This window comes from Crocuta crocuta, unplaced genomic scaffold (assembly GCF_008692635.1).
Source record: "Crocuta crocuta isolate KB4526 unplaced genomic scaffold, BGI_CrCroc_1.0 scaffold186, whole genome shotgun sequence".
In the NCBI taxonomy this organism is placed as follows: domain Eukaryota; kingdom Metazoa; phylum Chordata; class Mammalia; order Carnivora; family Hyaenidae; genus Crocuta; species Crocuta crocuta.
In genome coordinates this window covers 7,729,204-7,745,393 of record NW_027551569.1, presented here as the reverse complement: position 1 = coordinate 7,745,393, position 16,190 = coordinate 7,729,204, and the positions used below count along the sequence as shown (strand labels likewise).

General features: G+C 53.4%; 1 protein-coding gene across 3 annotated transcripts in view; it reads right to left on the bottom strand.

Annotated features, from left to right (window-relative positions):
- The window catches only part of MIDEAS (mitotic deacetylase associated SANT domain protein), a 45,274-nt gene that overhangs the window by 24,793 nt on the left and 4,291 nt on the right, over window positions 1-16,190 (bottom strand). The window contains exon 2 of one of the 3 annotated variants that reach the window (XM_077750620.1): window positions 2,049-2,091. The exons of 1 other annotated variant lie outside the window; for it this stretch is intronic. The gene's annotated coding sequence lies outside the window, so the exon portion shown is untranslated. Of the gene's footprint in view, window positions 1-1,989; window positions 2,092-16,190 lie in introns of those variants that run through there. One more of the 3 variants, XM_077750619.1, reaches the window with a different exon arrangement.

Sequence of the window (16,190 nt, the reverse complement as noted above, 5' to 3'; positions counted from 1 at the left end):
CAGGCTTCCGCAGCTCTCCAGCCCTTCCCCTCTGGAGCGGCTGTGACTCACTCCAGCCCCCCCACCACCTGCCTTTCACTTTCACCAGCACCCAGAAGGGGAGGAACTTCCTCCTCCATTTCCTTCCTCCGCTCTGGGCCCTGAAATAAGTGTGAGAGAGAGACTCTTCCTGCTAGCACCCCCTTGGTCTTCACTTATGCAAGCCTGGGGAGGAAGAAAGACTAGGTGGGCATGCAAGACGCCCTGGCCCTGGCAGCTGGGGGACAATTTGACAAGTGCAGGGAGCTCAGAGGACCACCTTTAGAACAAACTCCTTTATTTATTTATTTCCTTGCCTTTATTTTAAAAAAATTTTTTAATGTTTTATTTATTTCTGAGAAAGAAACAGCATGAGCAGGGGAGGGTCAGAGAGAGAGGGAGATACAGAATCTGAAACAGGCTCCAGGCTCTGAGCTGGCTGTCAGCACAGAGCCGGATGCGGGGCTTGAACCCACGAACCGCGAGATCATGACCTGAGCCGAAGTCGGACACTTAACTGACTGAGCCACTCAGGCGCCCCTTTTTTGCCTTTAAACTCTCATTCCCTGACAGCCAACCCAATTAAAGGCAGAGACCTAACCCCCCCCCACCACCACCACCACAATGAAAATAACAGCCGTGGGCACCATGGTTAAGCTGCAGGCTGGGACTATCCTAGCTATGGGAGTCAGGCTCTGCCCCGCCAATCAGCACGAGCAAACAATAAGTATGTGTCTGTGGAAGTGAGACAGAGGAAGGAAGAATGTGGCTGAGGGGAGGGCACCCAGGGGGAGCCGGCAGGTCCACGTGCCTCCAGGGGACCTGAGAACCCCTCAGGTGCTCACATGCACTTGTGTGTCCCCTGCCCCTCTACGCACAGACTGCCCTCCTACCCCAGTCACAGCCCTCTTGCCTTTGAGCCATAGCACGGGCTTGGGGACTAGGCCCACATGCCAGGCGAGCCTGGGTGCACATGGTAGATGTGCACCTTGTGGAGGTACCCGGGCCCCAGGCGCGAGGGACGGCCACTCAGAGCCTGGGGGAGGGTGAGCTCTGCACACTGGGTCGGGTGAGATGGAGGCAGAGTCTGTGAATGGAGCTCCATGGCAGGGCTGCTCCTGCCCTGGGCCCCAGCTGGCTCACCAGCAGCTGTTTGGTCAGGCTGGTCTGCCTCCCATCTTCCACCCTGCGTGTCAAGAAGGACCATCACTCAGGACACCACAGTAGGTTTCTAAAGTTAGGCAGGGAACTTGCTTAGAAGCAACCAAGGGGGCAAATTCTGGAAGACTGAATCACCCCAGAAGCTTCTGCAGAGTGGGAACAGAGTCCTTTCTGTCATCCCTACCAGAAGACTAAGTGCCAAGAGCACAGAGACCCAGACCCGAGACCCACAGAGAAGAAAGGTCATTATCTGGGGTGATGAGGAGAAGAGTGAAAGATGCCTGGGAACCTTAGAGGAAGGAGGGGAGAGGACACACCAAGGCAGCAGGACCCTAAGTAATAGTACTAGTAGTAGTAGAGGAGGAGGAGGAGGAGGAGTGGTGATAGTACAATAATGATGATGATGATGATGATGATGATAATGCACCTGTGCCAGGCCTGTCCTAAGCACTTTGCATTATGTTCAGTTCCCACAAGGGCACTGTAAGTCAGCATGAAGCCTAAGCATGAGGCATTGTTATTTTAACCTCCACTCTGAGACCACTCTGGCCACGTCAGCCCAGCCCTCTGGGCCTGGGCTCTCCAGCCCCTGCAAGCTCACCCCTGCCTCAGGTCTAGTTGCTGCTGGTAGGGCTCCCAGCTCTTGTACCCTATGTGTACATCACAGCCTGCAATCCTGGACAAGGCTGAGCCACTTCCTCTCATTTCTTGTGGCCCAGCCCCACTTCTCTGTTCTGCAGGTGGAAGTAGGCCTGGCCTTCCTCACAGTGAGGAAGAGGAAGGAAGCCATCTTTTCCAAAGGCTGCTGACCTGTGGGCCAATTCTCTGAGGGTGCAGGGAAGAGGGTGTAACTTCTGTAGGCAGCTCACCCTGGGACTGGCTGCAGGGTCTCTAACAGCAGATACAGGAACACTGCAAAAGGAAACCCACAGTTACCAAGGGGCCCCAGACAGTGCAACCCACTCTTATCAGTCTGATTGTCTGTCCCAGCTCTATTCACTCTGCTTTCCGCTGGGCACTGCACTGTTGCAACCAATCCCTGACCAGACCCTGTGATACCCCTGGACAGAAGACAAGGCAAGCGTCTGATATCAGTGACTAGGGACCCATGAGGCTTTCAGGAAGATCTGTGGTGGAAAGCACTTTCTCTCTATAGAAGAAAGCAATGCGCACCAAGAAAAGGAAACAGTGCTAAACCCACATATGTGTTTTGCAGACACATGAGAGAAGGTGCTGGAAAGGCCTCTGGGACTTCTGTGCTGATGGTGACACCATACCTTCCAGGGAGGGCAACGAGAACACATACAGCTCCCCAAGTGCCCTCAGGCAGCCCTGCCACATGCCCACTGAGGGGACCAGGGCCCCTCCCAAGCTAGAGATATTGCGTACGGCCATCTGAGAGAAGACCATTGTGAGTCAAGCTTACACAGGCCAGGACTAGCTTGGTCCCAGCAGCTGCAGGGGCTCAGCTCTGACCTGGAGATCAGAGTTGACTAGAATGACCCTGCTGACCCTTACTGCTAAAGCTCCTAGCTTCTGCTCTTACAACCGGGGCCACTTCCCACCCCACAAACTCAGCACTAGGAAGATGGGGAGTCAGAGCTCACGCATCCCTAACCAAGGCAAAATCGACCTAAATATGGCATCTAACAAGGCTCCAAATCCCTAGGCCAGCCAGTTCCCAGAGCACCAGACAGGCTATCTTAGGAATCTTAGGACAAAGTCTAAACTCCCTATCCTGCCCACGAGTCTTGCAGACTTTGGCTTCTGCCAGCTCTCAACCTGCCATGCTTGAGCCGTCATTCCGTGCTGTTCCTGCTTTGCTTCCAGGTCTCTGGCCAGGCAGCACCTCTGCCTAGGACACCTTCCACCCTTTCATCTGGCCAGGTCCTATTCGCCCTTCAGGTCTGAGACACTGCTTCCTCTGGGAAGTCCTCCCTCACCCCAAGGCTTAGCCAGGAGCTTCACTATGAGCCCACAACACCTCCTAACATCCCTCCCCCCAACACTCAAAACACTGAATTCCAGGTGTCTATTTCTATTTCTTTTTCTTTTCTGATTTTTTGTGTTTATTTATTTTTGAGACAGAGACAAACAGAGCATGAGTGGGGGAGGGTCACAGAGAGGGAGACACAGAATTGGAAGCAGGCTCCCAACTCCGAGCTGTCAGCACAGAGCCCGACGCGGGGCTCGAACCCACGAACCGTGAGATCATGACCTGAGCCGAAGTCGGACGCTTCACCGACTGAGCCACCGAGGCACCCGTGTCTATTTCTATTTCTTTGTCCCTAGCAGACTGCAAGCTCCATGGAGCGGAGTTTGCAGACTGTTGTACCTTGGCACTTGGCTTGTGTCTGCCTCTTGGGATACTCATTCAAGACTGCGCCCAAGGTGAGTCAGAGCTCTGCCGGGGCAGAGGCACTATTCATGGCCCGCACGTCCACCCTGGGCTCTTGCCCAGCCCTGACTTCCAGGCTCTCTCCCTGATGCACATCAGAGATCCCCTGATGCTGAGATGAAGTGAAAAGGTCCTGCCTCCTAACCCCATCCCACCCCATCCCATCAGTCGCCTCAGGCCCTCTCCAACTAAGCTGAACACAAATTCTTCTCTTATTGCCGGCCCACAAGCTACTTGCCCCTTGACTGTCACTTGCTGCCCCACACCGCATACGGGTCAACTTGGGACAGTGCCAGTCCCTCTGTTGCCCTATCCAATTTTTCTTCCCACCGTCGCCTAGACCACAGCCAGAGAGACATGAGCCTGTGGATCTGTTTACCTTGTGCCCTCACATGGCTGGGCTTAAGACATGAAGGTGTCTGGTTAGGATGCCAAGGGATGAGGAACCCTCCCTTCTTAGAGGAGCCCAGCATGGCCCAGCTGGCCTTCCAGCCCACACTCGTATCCTGGAAAGTTCTCTCTAGACACTCTGGGGCCTGTGGCTACAACCAGACTAGGTAAGCAGCCTGGAGCTGCCGTGCTGGGCTAGCTGGAGTTGCCCGGGCCCTACATAAGCCTTCCCTTTGGACACAGTGTAATCATCTGCAATACTGTATGCCCTGCTCTAACTGGAAGTTCACACCAGGCTGAAGGGCCCCATTTCTCCAAACCACTGGACGCGTAAGTCCTGTTTATAAAGGAGTCTGCAAACCAGTAAGGAAGGAGACACCAGCAACAGGGATAAGGACCTGCCTCTGACAAGTGTCACTTCCCCTGGGGGCATGAGAAAGTAGTCCCTATGCTCTGCCTATTCCCAATCCAGAATCCCCAGATTAGCACTTCTCTGGATTCAACTTCAGCTTTGAAATGCAAAGCCCAGGCCAATAGGGTCCCAGAGATCTCAGCCACCAAGCTGGTCGGGCTCAGAAGGCTCGGCCAGGGTTTGAGCTGGCAGCAGTCTGAGCCATGACCATAAAAATGCTAACAGTGAGATGCTTTTAAAGGGATATGTGTGAGAGGGGAATCCTTTGCCTTCTGAGCCACTTTCAGGGTTTCATTCAGGCATCTACCTTTATTGTCTCTCTCCTCCACTTCCAGCAAACGCCCTCAGGAAGCCCATAGGAAGCCAGGATGTCCATGAGAAGACCAGGATAACCAGGTCAGTTTTATAATAAAGGAGGTGGTGGGGGAGCAAAGAGTCCCAGGCAGAGTCAGGAAAGGATCAAGCCCCCAGGCTCAGACTTTGCCCACACTAAGGGGACTGGCTGCCTCCCTCCCAGGCAAGGGCCACAAATAATCACAGGCAGCCCAGAAAAATCTCTTCCAATAGGATTTGGGAATCCCAGGGGACTAAGGTAAAAGCTGGCAGAAGAGATACAGCAAATATCCCTCAAACTCCTTAAATGGCTAAACCTCTGGAAAGGGCCTCAGGGGGATGGGTGGGGCCCTTGGTCTCCTATAACTTTCTCTATGGCCTAAGGGACTCACACCACTACAGACTGCTCCAAGCCCCCCCCCCCCTTTGGAAAGGCGGGGCCCCCAGCAGGTATAGGGCAGAGCTCTCTGGAGTCTGTGCCTGAGCCCCAGTGCCAGACTCTGCCCAAGACAGGCCAAGACACAGAGGAGCTCTCTCACAGGAGCATGGCCTCACCCTGCCTAGTTAACAACTCTTCCTCCCCCACCCTCCTCACATACACACCTATGCGGCCCTCCAGGCTCTGGGAGACACAGGAGAAGGGACACAGTCCCTACCCACATGGAGCTCCCAGTCTCATGGAGGAGACACAGAAACACACACTGATTATAATGCACTGTGGCTCATGCAGGAGCTAGAAATACAGGGAACATGTGACCTGGGGAGAGATCCCCAACTCTGAGCCTTTGACGGGGCTGTTCCCTCAGCCTGGAAGTCCTGCCTCCACTCTGACAATCTTCCTTCCTTCAAGGCCTACCTCCTGCAGGCAGCCTCAGGCACACGCTGTTCTCACCCCTTCTGAATCTCCATGCTCTTATTCACAGTAACCACTGTCCCATTCGGCTTCTTCAGTTCTCCCTGTTTCTGCACCAAGACTGCGGGGATCTGGGCCTGGAGGCAGTGTGGCCCAGTGGAGAGTACAGTGGGCTGGTTGTCAGATCACCAGGTGTCTGGTCCAGGAGCTGCGGCTCACTGGTTCCTGCCTTTGAGGAACTTAGGAGCTTTGGGAGGGGCAGGGGGGACAGGGCAAGAAAACACCTTTGTAAACAGCGACTGACACATGAAATATTAGCCACCAGCACTGACCACGTGCCCAATGTGTATGAGGACTGCTTACTTGTGTAACCACTATTCCCATCTGAAAAATGAGAAAAGGTTGGCTCTGAAAAGTACCTTGTTGCAGGTCACAGCCAAAGGACACAAATGAGGAGCCAGGATTCAAATCCAAGCCTTCAAACCTGGTCAACTTCAAACCAGATCTCTATCACACCCTGCTGCCCATCTATGGAAAGTAGTGGTTCTCAAACCTACCCTAAGCGATGGGTTTCTGGGTCTGGTGAGGACTGGTGGGTAGAAATCTGCAGTGCTTCATAAGCAGGCCACATCGTGCCCAAATGCTGGAGCAGGGGAAAGACTAGAGGGTCAGGGATGGGCGCAATGTGGTTTCCAAGGACCCACTGCTCCTCCCTCCCCAAAGGAGCTGACTGCCAGAGGGCCATACCCTGCCCAGGAGATAGGAGCCCCATGAAGCCCTGGGTGGACTTTGCTCTCAGTTAGCCCTAGGGCTGACCGTGGCTCTTACGGCACCAGAGGCCCAGATGAATGCCACGTCTATTGAGCACTTACTATCTGTCAGGAATGGTACTAAATGCTTTGCTGGCAACATCTTGCTCTTCTTGGTCTCATTTTATATGAGGAATGATACACGCAAAAATATCTATTTAACACAGAAGAGGACAGTAATGGAGTAACAGAGAAACAAACCAACAAAAGGCACAACAGAAATCAATAGCAAAATGGCAGACATAAACCCGACCTTATCAATAATTATTTTAAATGTAAATAGACTAAACACTCCAATTGAAAGGAAGAGGTTGGGAAAATAGTAAAAAAAACAAAAAACAAAAAACACCACCATCCAACTATATGCTGTTTACAAGAGACAACACTTTAGATTCAAGGACACAAACAGGTTGAAAGTAATTGGAAGTTAATAGAGAGACCATGCAGGGGCACCTGGGTGGCTCAGTTGGTTAAGTGTCCGACTTTGGCTCAGGTCATGATCTCGCAGTTCATGGCTTTGAGCTCCGTGTCAGNTCTCTCTCAAAAAAAAAAAAAAAAATAAAAAAAAAAAAAAAAAAGATAGACCATGCAAACAGTAACCAAGGAGCTGGACTGGCCATGATAACATTGTGCTAACAGACTCTAAGACAACAATTCTTACTAGAGACAAGGGCATTTTATAACAATAAAGGGTCCATCCATCAAGAGGACATTACGATTATAAACATATATGCACCTAACAACAGAGTCCCCAGTATACGTGAAGCAAAAACTGTCAGCATGGAAGGGAGAAATAGACAATTCAATGATACCAGCTGCAGACTTCAATACTCCACCTTGAATAATGGACCGAACAACTAAACAGAAGACTGACAGGAAACAGAAGACTTCAACACTATAAAGCAACTAGACCTAACAGATATCTACAGAACATCCTACCCAACAACAGCAGAATTCACATTCTTCTCAAGAACACATGGAATATTCTCTAGGATAGATCAATAAATTAGGCTATAAAACAAGTCTCAATAAAATTTAAAAGAGTTGAAACCATACCAAGTGTGTTCTCCAATCAAAATGAGGTAGGACTAAAAATCAATAACAGAAGGAAATTTGGGGAAGTTACAGGAAATGAAGGTTATAACTAACTTGCCAAGCTCTCCCAGCCCAGAACCGCCACTCCCTCAGACCTTGGTCTCTACACCTTCTTCACAGTCCTAGGAAGCTACAGAGCTCAGATTTTTGCAAACGCCTGGGTAGCCCTTCTCCCATCCCCCACACCGGACACACACTGAACCTGACCCCAAGCTTGACCCCAGAATCAAAACAGCTGTGGGAGGGTGAGGCCTGTGGGGCTGTAACAGCTTGTTATGCAGCCTGTTTCTCCCAGGGAAAAAGGCCACAGGCAAATATTCTCATTCCTCCTGCCCGTCTACAGAATATCCAAAAGAAGGAAGCAAACATTTATAGAGCTTCCCCCATGCCAGACCCTTGACATACCCGAACCCATGCTTACAAACTTCCTATCTGGGCATCTGATTGTCTCCATTCTAGAGGAAAACCGCAGCTCTGCTGTTAAGGTGGCAGAAGCAAGATTCAAATCCCTGTTGTCAGCCTTCAAAGTCCCTGATCTTCCCATTATTCTTCCAGAAAAATCCCAATTCCACACTTGTTGTGGGCCTCAGAAGGAATGCTACACAGGAGAACCCCACTCATGTGGGCACCTCCCCCCTTCCTCATGCTCCCTTCCAGCTGCTGCTTTTTCTGGGAGCGCTTCTAAGTAGAGCACAGTATCGAACACCCCCACCAAGACATAATCCCTGCCCCACTCTGTCAGAAACAGGCTCCTCGAAAGATGGGGAGGGGGGGTATGTGTAAAAGCCCCTGGAAGCCCATGGGGTTTTGAGGTAAGGGTTGGGGGGGAAGCAGAGGTGAGTTGGGAGCTGCGGGGTTAGCAGGATCTCACTCTGGAATAAAAGCCTCCATACCACAGGGAGAAAAGTGGCTTGTACCTCTCTTCAGAGCCAACCAGCAAAGCTGGGCCCAGCTGGGGAAGCTGAACAGATTCCAAATATTAAGGGATGCCAGTGTTCACTCAGTCCAATTCCTCGTTCCACAAAGCAACCCAGAGAAGGAAAAAAATTAGCCTGCAGATGCACATCCAGAAGCAGAGCAGGGCCCAGAATCAAGAATCCCAACAACAGTGCTTTGTGCCTCCACTTAGGCAGGCCACACCTTTTGGCAAGACACCGAGCAGGCTTGGAGCCAAGGCGAAATCCCAACATCACAAAAAATAAGGCTTTCTCCTTCACCACCATTGCCATCTCTAACATTTCCTGAGGGTGCCACTGGGAGCCAACCGTGATGCTAAGCACTTTAGACCCATGACACAGTTTCACCTTCACAAGGTAGGTATTAGCAGTCTCCTCCCTTTTCAGTGAGGAACTTGAAGATCCAAGGGGTCAAATCACTTGCCTGGGGCCACAGGAGTATAGAGGTAAGGCAGGGACGGGAACCTACAGCCCTTTTTGCCAACTTCCTCCCCAGGGCTTCAGGCTCAAAGTCTTGCTTAGCGGCTGGGATAGATGGCAGCAGCCTCGGGACTGCTCACAACTTCTCCCTGGAGGAGCAGCTCCAGCTGGCCTGACAACCACCATGGTGTTCTAGAAGCACAGCTGGTCAGGTAAGGTGGCTGAGAGAGGCCTGGGAAGTGGATGGCTTTGAAGATAAAGAGGCTACTGGTGATCACCACCACAGGGAACAACCTGTGGAAGGCTCAACATTTTCCGTTCAAGAGGAAGCCACACCCCTCCCATACTCTCCAACCCCACACCCGCAGTTGACAAACAGCTTTTTACAAATGAAGCCTTAACTCTCCCCTGCTTCTTAGACACCCCAAGTCCCAATGGGGCTCAGGCTCCTGTCCCTTTCCCTGGCACCCTGAAGTCTGGGTGAAGTCAGCTCCATGATTGGGTTCCTACTAGTGTCAATGGCCCCCACCCAGGCCATTGAGCATCAGCCCCAGCCCTAGCAACCCACCTCTCTGCACAGAGCTCTCCGAAAGGTTTCCTCTCAAGAAACTGAATTTCTAAATAAGGGCTATTCACTACGCATCCTAATTAAGGGAGACAGATAATGCCCACCCACTCCAAAGATCATTGGTCCAAATCTCTATTTCATAACCGATAAAACTGAAGCCCTAAGAGGTGAAGTGACTTGCTCAAGGACACGTAGCTTGGGTGGAGGTGTGGTCAGGGCCTCCCAGGTCGATGTTCTTACACTCAGCACTCCCTGGCAATGCCAGGTCCTTGATGTTTGGCTCACATCCCCCTTGGTAGGGAGGCAGAACAGAAGGGTCTGGGATGTGGTGTCTTCATCAGCCCAGGGCCTCCTGTGTGGTCAGCTCCAGAAGCAGCCAAGACATAGTGGGTGGTTTGGGACAGGCAGTGAGGGGGTGTCTTGCTGGTTTGGAGTAAAGAGTGGGACAATATGGCTCCCCAATACCTGCTAGCGACCAAGAAGCACAAAAACTTGCTGCCAGCAGAGGGGATGTCAGCATGGCTGCCTGGGCCCCTTGGATGAACTACAAGGTGGGCACAGAGCTGCCTGCCTAACTTGCCCAACCATCCAGTCAGTGCCTCGCCCTTTCTCAGGCCCCGGTCAAGATCCAGGGCCTCTGCCAAGTGCTCACACATTCCTTGCGTTTCTCCAGTCTCTTGAGCAGCTGCTGCAGGGCCTTTTTTCCTGTGTTGATTTATTCTTTATTGTTCCTGAAATACACCCAGAGGCCTTTGGCACCAGGCACCAGGAGAGCATCCAGCCCAAGCCCCAAGTACACACCAACCAGGTTCTCTGAGATCTGGGCCAAGCCAGCTGGAATGATGGACCCCAGGGCCAGACCTGGCAGCCAGGAAGGGAGACCCAAGATCCCACCTACCCTCAGCCTATGGTCCTAGAACTGATCCCAGGACTGACTACAGAGGCTGGGATGTTTGGGGAGGAGGAGACACTTGGAAAGTCTCAGGGAGGCCGAAACTAAGCCCTTCTACTCCTGCCCCCATGCATGAGTGACTCCCCCAGCAACCTCCCCTCCCCTCCCCCCCCCAGCTGACCCTCATGTGCCTGCTGCCCTCCACAGGAGGGCCTTGTGGCTCAGGCTGGGCTTCTGACTGCCCTGTGAAGCGTTCAGAGAGGGAAGCCTCAGAGGGGTCTTCCCCACCCTTCCCAGCCCAGAATATCTCTCCTAATCAACCAGTCTAAAGGTGCCTGAATTCCTACCATCAGCCCTTCATTCCAAGGGTCAAAACATGGTTCCCTCTGCACAGGAAAATAGCCCAGGAGAGTGTGAGCTGCGTGGTAAAAAAAGAGAGCTTTAGGGTCTGACCAAACGTGTCTGGACTTCTCCAATCACCAGCCTCTCTGTGGGTCTGTTTCCTGTCAGTAAAGGGGCATCCTATCTTCACCTCATAGTTACTGTGGGATTCAATGAGGCAAATCTATACATGGAGTGCCCAGCACAAAGTAAAGGCTCAATAAATGTGCCTTCCTTTCCCCTCTGCTGGGCAGGAGTAGCATCACCGTTGGTCTTCAGCACCTCAGGAGGAACTGAATAGTCTGACTCTCAGTTCCGCAGCTGGCTGGGCGTAGGGCTGGCCAACCAGAGCAGAATAAGGGGATGACGGGTCCCAGCAATAGTGTCGGGCTCTACAGGCATGTAGGACATCGGGCCAGAGACCCAGGAGGCGCACACCCAGCACAGGCCTACCCTGGGCTCAGCCGTGCCAGCAGGGCCTGCGGGGACTGCCACCTTCCCGGGCTCCCGCTAAGAGGAGCATTAAAAGGGAAAGTGCCATTACCCGAAGGAAGCTGGGGAGGGGGTGGCCAGAGGACCAGTGAGCAGGAACGCCTGCAGAGAGCAAGTCAGCCTGCCCCAAGGCGACCACAGTGAATGTCCCACAAGTGGAAGTGCCGCCTGGTTATTTTTGGCACCTCTTCTGCCCAAAGCCAGCAAGGAAAGGCAGCTGCTAGCAACATGGAGGGGCTGTTTATGCTCAAGTGTGCAAGCACTGATGCAGGGACAAAAAGAGCACAGCGGCCACTGTGCAGAGGGGCCTCTGCCCCCTTTCTTCCTCTCCTGACAGTCCCTATTAGGTCCAATCTGCCCGCCACATAGTTGACATAGGGGGGGTACTTCTGCTTTCACTCAGCCAGTCTCCCAACCACAGAACTCAAACACACACACACACACACACACACACGCACACATGCACGCACATACACACACGCGCACGCGCGCGCGCACACACACACACACACACACACATACACACAGACAAATAAATAACTATGGAGCCAGCTGGGGACTGAGCCACACCCAGGAGCAGAGACAGTACTCCTCCTCTGGGCTCTTCCTGCACTGAAGCAGCCCTCCCACGTTCTGAATTGGGAGGGGCAGGGGCCAGGGGCTGGACGCTGGAGCAGCTCCTCTTCCTACCAACCCCAGGTGAGAGTGGGGGCACGGAGGGGAACCTCAAGGAATTCACTGCCTCTGTACTTCCCCATTTCAAATGGAAAGAGTTGGACTAGGTGTCCCAAAGTACCTTCCGGCTCTGGGATGACTCCCGGGAACTGGGAAGCCTGGGAGAGTGACCCAGGGCCAGCTTGCAAGGTCAGACAGAGCATGATCGGGTGGGGAGAAGGATCTGAGCCACGGTCAGGTACACTTCCCAGGAGCCGCCAGAAGGCTGGGAAGGGCGGGAGGAGGTAGAAGGGAGAAAGGGGGAGAAAAGCCAGCCATACAGGCACTCTCAGGGTGCCAGTTATCACTTAAGCAATTCTGAGCTCCTTTCTGAGCTCTGGGGCCCTCCCCTTCAAGGAACTGACAAATTCTGGCAACAGCAGGCTCGATTGGGCCTCTGCCTGCCCAACTGCTGGAAAAGGCTGGGATTCAAAATCCCTCACCATTTTCCTTCCTTTCTGGACCCCACTTCCCCAGAGAAGTCCGGCAGCCTCACAGGGAACCCCCTTCTGGCTTCAAGCCTGGTATACTTCCCCCTCTTCAAGCTCTGGCCTGGACAAATCTTGCCCTGGTTGCTCCCCTCCCCCCTTCCTGAGACTCCTGGAAGCAGCAGCACTGCCTGGAAAAAATAACCCGCGAGCTCCCTGCGGCTGGAGAGAAAGGCAGAGAGAACAGGGAGCACCTTCCCCAGCTGGCCACAGCACCGGGCTCTGTTCCAGGAAGANAATTGGTGAAAGAGCCAAAGCAATCTTTAGAGGGACAACTCCCACCCTCAGCTCCACCCAAACCTCCACTGAGGTCACACTGGGAGGCTTCAGGTGAGGCAAAGACAAGGGGACTTTTTCCTGGGCTGAGAAAGCAGCCTTCCTCCCACCCACGTGAGCAGTTCAGCCTGAGGCCTGGGCGGGTAGGTTCCCCAGAGCACCATCTGATCTCTGGGAAGCTGAGCCCTTAACCCTGGGCTGCAGGGACTGAATCCCTTGCAAAAACACACAGGCACCAGGACCTGGGCCGGTTTAGGTGGGCAAGAATCACACAGCTATACCCACGGCCTAGGGACTTATAATGAGTTTCATTCACACAAACCCCAGTGGCCTGTGGAGTCTCCTACCACGGGCAGGACAGACTTCATTTCCTCCTCCCTGGGAGGAGCCAAAGGCAAACAGTGGACTTGGGGGGAACCAGTGAAATGATAGCCATCATCTGTTGAGTACCTACTATGTGCCAGGCGCTTTGCATGCATGGTCTTGTTTAACCTTCACATCAACCCTATCATCCTCCTCATTTTACACGTGAGGAAACTGAGGCTCAGGAAATTAAGCAATGTCCAAAGCCACACAGGAAGTAAAGAAGCTGGAGTAGGAATTCATGTCTGCCCAGTCCTCCTTCCTGTGCACTTGCCAGGCTTCCTTCACAGTCACTGCCTGCGTTACTGTCCCCACGCCATCCAGGAATGGTGTTCTGAGTATGGGGGCAGAAGTGGGTGTGGACAAGTTTTGCCTGATGCCTCTGGAATCTGAACTGATGCCCCACTAACTGTCATCACTCCCAGGTGTGTGACTGTGAGCGCCCCTGTAAGTGTGCATGTTTGGGGTGGAGGGAGGGTGATCTGGATTCCAAATAGACGTTTCCAACACAAAATTATGCTGTAATGCTTCTGATTCATGAAATGAGCTCACAGTCTCAGGGTATCCTGAATGTTGCTTCGAATGCAAATGCGGCTCCCTTAAGTAAGAAGCGGGGATTTCAGCACACTCCACCGAGCTCCAGACCTGCGTGCAGTTTATTTAGTTCAGCCCCACACAGGCAGTCTCTACTGTGGAGGAGCAACCCCTCCATCGGAATGCAACCAGTAGCTGTGTTTCCTGCACGCACTCGCGCGGGCACGCGCGCGCACACACACACACACACACACACACACGGTGCCAAACTGACCTGGCCAAAGGAAATACCCAGGTTAGCAGATTCCCAGGCAGAAGACTACACCTCTTTCACCCTGAGGTCCCCCTGGGGTCAGGACGACCAGACACATTCTGTCTGCCATAAGACCAGCTGTAGGGCAGGGCCAAGAAACTGAGTTCACCAGCACCTGAATCACTCACGGACTAACCCTTTTGAAACCGAAGGTGCACTATGAGTTCCAGCAGCAGGACTTCCTGGGCCCACCACATGCAAGTCCACATTTTGTGGATGGAGATCTTTCATTCATTTGTTCAACTAACATACACTAAACACCTACTGGAAGCCAAGCACTGTGAGAAAGACACGGAGCACACAGTAGAGCAGAAGCTAGGGTAATCCTGAAACGTACTTTCTGCATTTCAGATTCCTCACTGCAACTGTTTGAAGGAGGGACAGAGACTCTATCTCTGAGTTTATGTTTTGAGCACCACAGTGCAACATGTACACAAATGACTACATAAGGCGGAAATGAGTGTTCAGAAGGGGGCTGAGGCATCTCAAAAGAAGTGGCATTTGAAACAGGCCTCAAAGGATCAGCAGGAATCTCCCAGCTGCTTGTGACCATCCCTACTCTGCAGTAAGCCAAGTTTCCTTCTGGGACACCCAACTGCAGGAGAAAGGCTATCAAGGCCTGATTCCTGGACTGGGCCCATTCCCCTTCCAAGACACTGTGCTCCATGTGCCCCTCCCCCTCTTCCACCCCTCTTTTCTCCTGGCTCTACTGTGCAGCCCTTGCCTGGATTCTGCAACCATGGGAAGCCCTTAACTGAATCTGTAACTGCATATTTTCCTTTTTCTTTTTTCCCCCATTTATTACAAGCAGCAGCCCACAGAGCTAAACAACTGGGTTATTTTTAAATCCCACATTGAAAAGTCGAATTCTCTTCCCCATGGGCATTCCAGAGCACCCTTTCCTAGAGTAGGGTGAGAGTTTTGCCAGGCACTTGGAAAAGCCATACTGGCAGTGGGAAGACTGTCCCAAAGTAAGCTGTATGGAGGTGGGGGGGGAGGGGGAGGGACCTTCTAGGTCCTTCACCGTTTTGTCCCCTAGGAGCTACTCAGAGTAACCAGCCAGAGGCCGATCCAATTAGAATGGAGACTGGGCCAGGGCCATGGAATGAGATGGTTTATCACAGTAATTGAATGTTTACACCCCTATTATTCACTGTCCAGAGCAGTAAGTAAATGAGGACCCATAAATTCTCAACCTGGGAAGGTTTCTCTTTTTCTCCTTAGTCCTGAAGCCACCCGACTACCTGTGAAAAGTGTACATGTCTCTGATCATGTGCCACATCATCCCTGGGAGGTTCTGGAGCAAGGCAGGTGGCTTCCTCTCCTCAGCCTGGGCCCCACCAGGGAGGACAGCTTACTTCACAGGACTGCAGTTCTTCCACCTTCACCAGGCCTCCAGCCTCAATCCTGAAGCTGCAGGGACAAGGAGGCCAGACCTCCAGGCCGCCATCAGGCCAGGCTCCCCCTGGTGGAGCCAGCCAGACCTCCCCTCCCCCCAGCCACAACTGCCAACAGGGATCCCCTGCACACACGTGCCTCGGCGGCCTCCACAGTCAGCTTCCGCCAGCCAGCTCTCCTCCGTTCCCACCGGCCCCAGAGCCAGGCTCCACAGGCCGGCACACAGATCCGATGTGGGATGGTGGAAGCAGGGAGTAGCCACCAAAGTTGTGACCAACAAAGTTTTAAATGGGGCAAGTAACTTCCCCTTTCATCTTTCCTCGCTCTGGAGGCTGGGCTGGAATACCCAGTGGTACTTTGAGTGGCAGGTACCTCCTCCAGATTGGCCTTCCTTGGGGGTGAGGCTTGAAAACCCCAGGGCGGCACAACGCCCTGATCCAGAGGCTTGTTTGGGTGGGGGCCCTCCAGAGGGGCCAACCTAGTGCACACGCTCCTGTAAGCCTGAGTTGGGAGGGGGTAGTCAAACCACTTCCACCAAGCCGGCCATGTGCAGGGNTACGAGGTACGCGGAGAGCTCGGCAGGCAGCAGCTGTGCGGGCGTGCGGGGGCGGGCGAGGGGGATGACAGGTCTTAGGTGCGCCAGCCGCGCCGAAGAGCGCGGGGTGAGGCCGGCCTGCCCGCCCTAAGCGCTCCAGCTTAGGCCTCTGCTGCACTTGCCCCAGCTCCCTGCCGCCCCTGCACATTTGTCCCCTAAAGTCCCGGCGCGGGCAGTTTCCACGGCCGCTGTGCCGTGCACGCTGGCAGGACCAGGGGAAAGGGGCTCCCGCGCCAAGTTCCTGCAGCTCGAGCGAGCTCCCCCCTCCCGCGGCGCCTCCCGGGCCTGGGCTCGGTCACGCAAGCTGGTCCCTGCGGACACCACGTTTCTC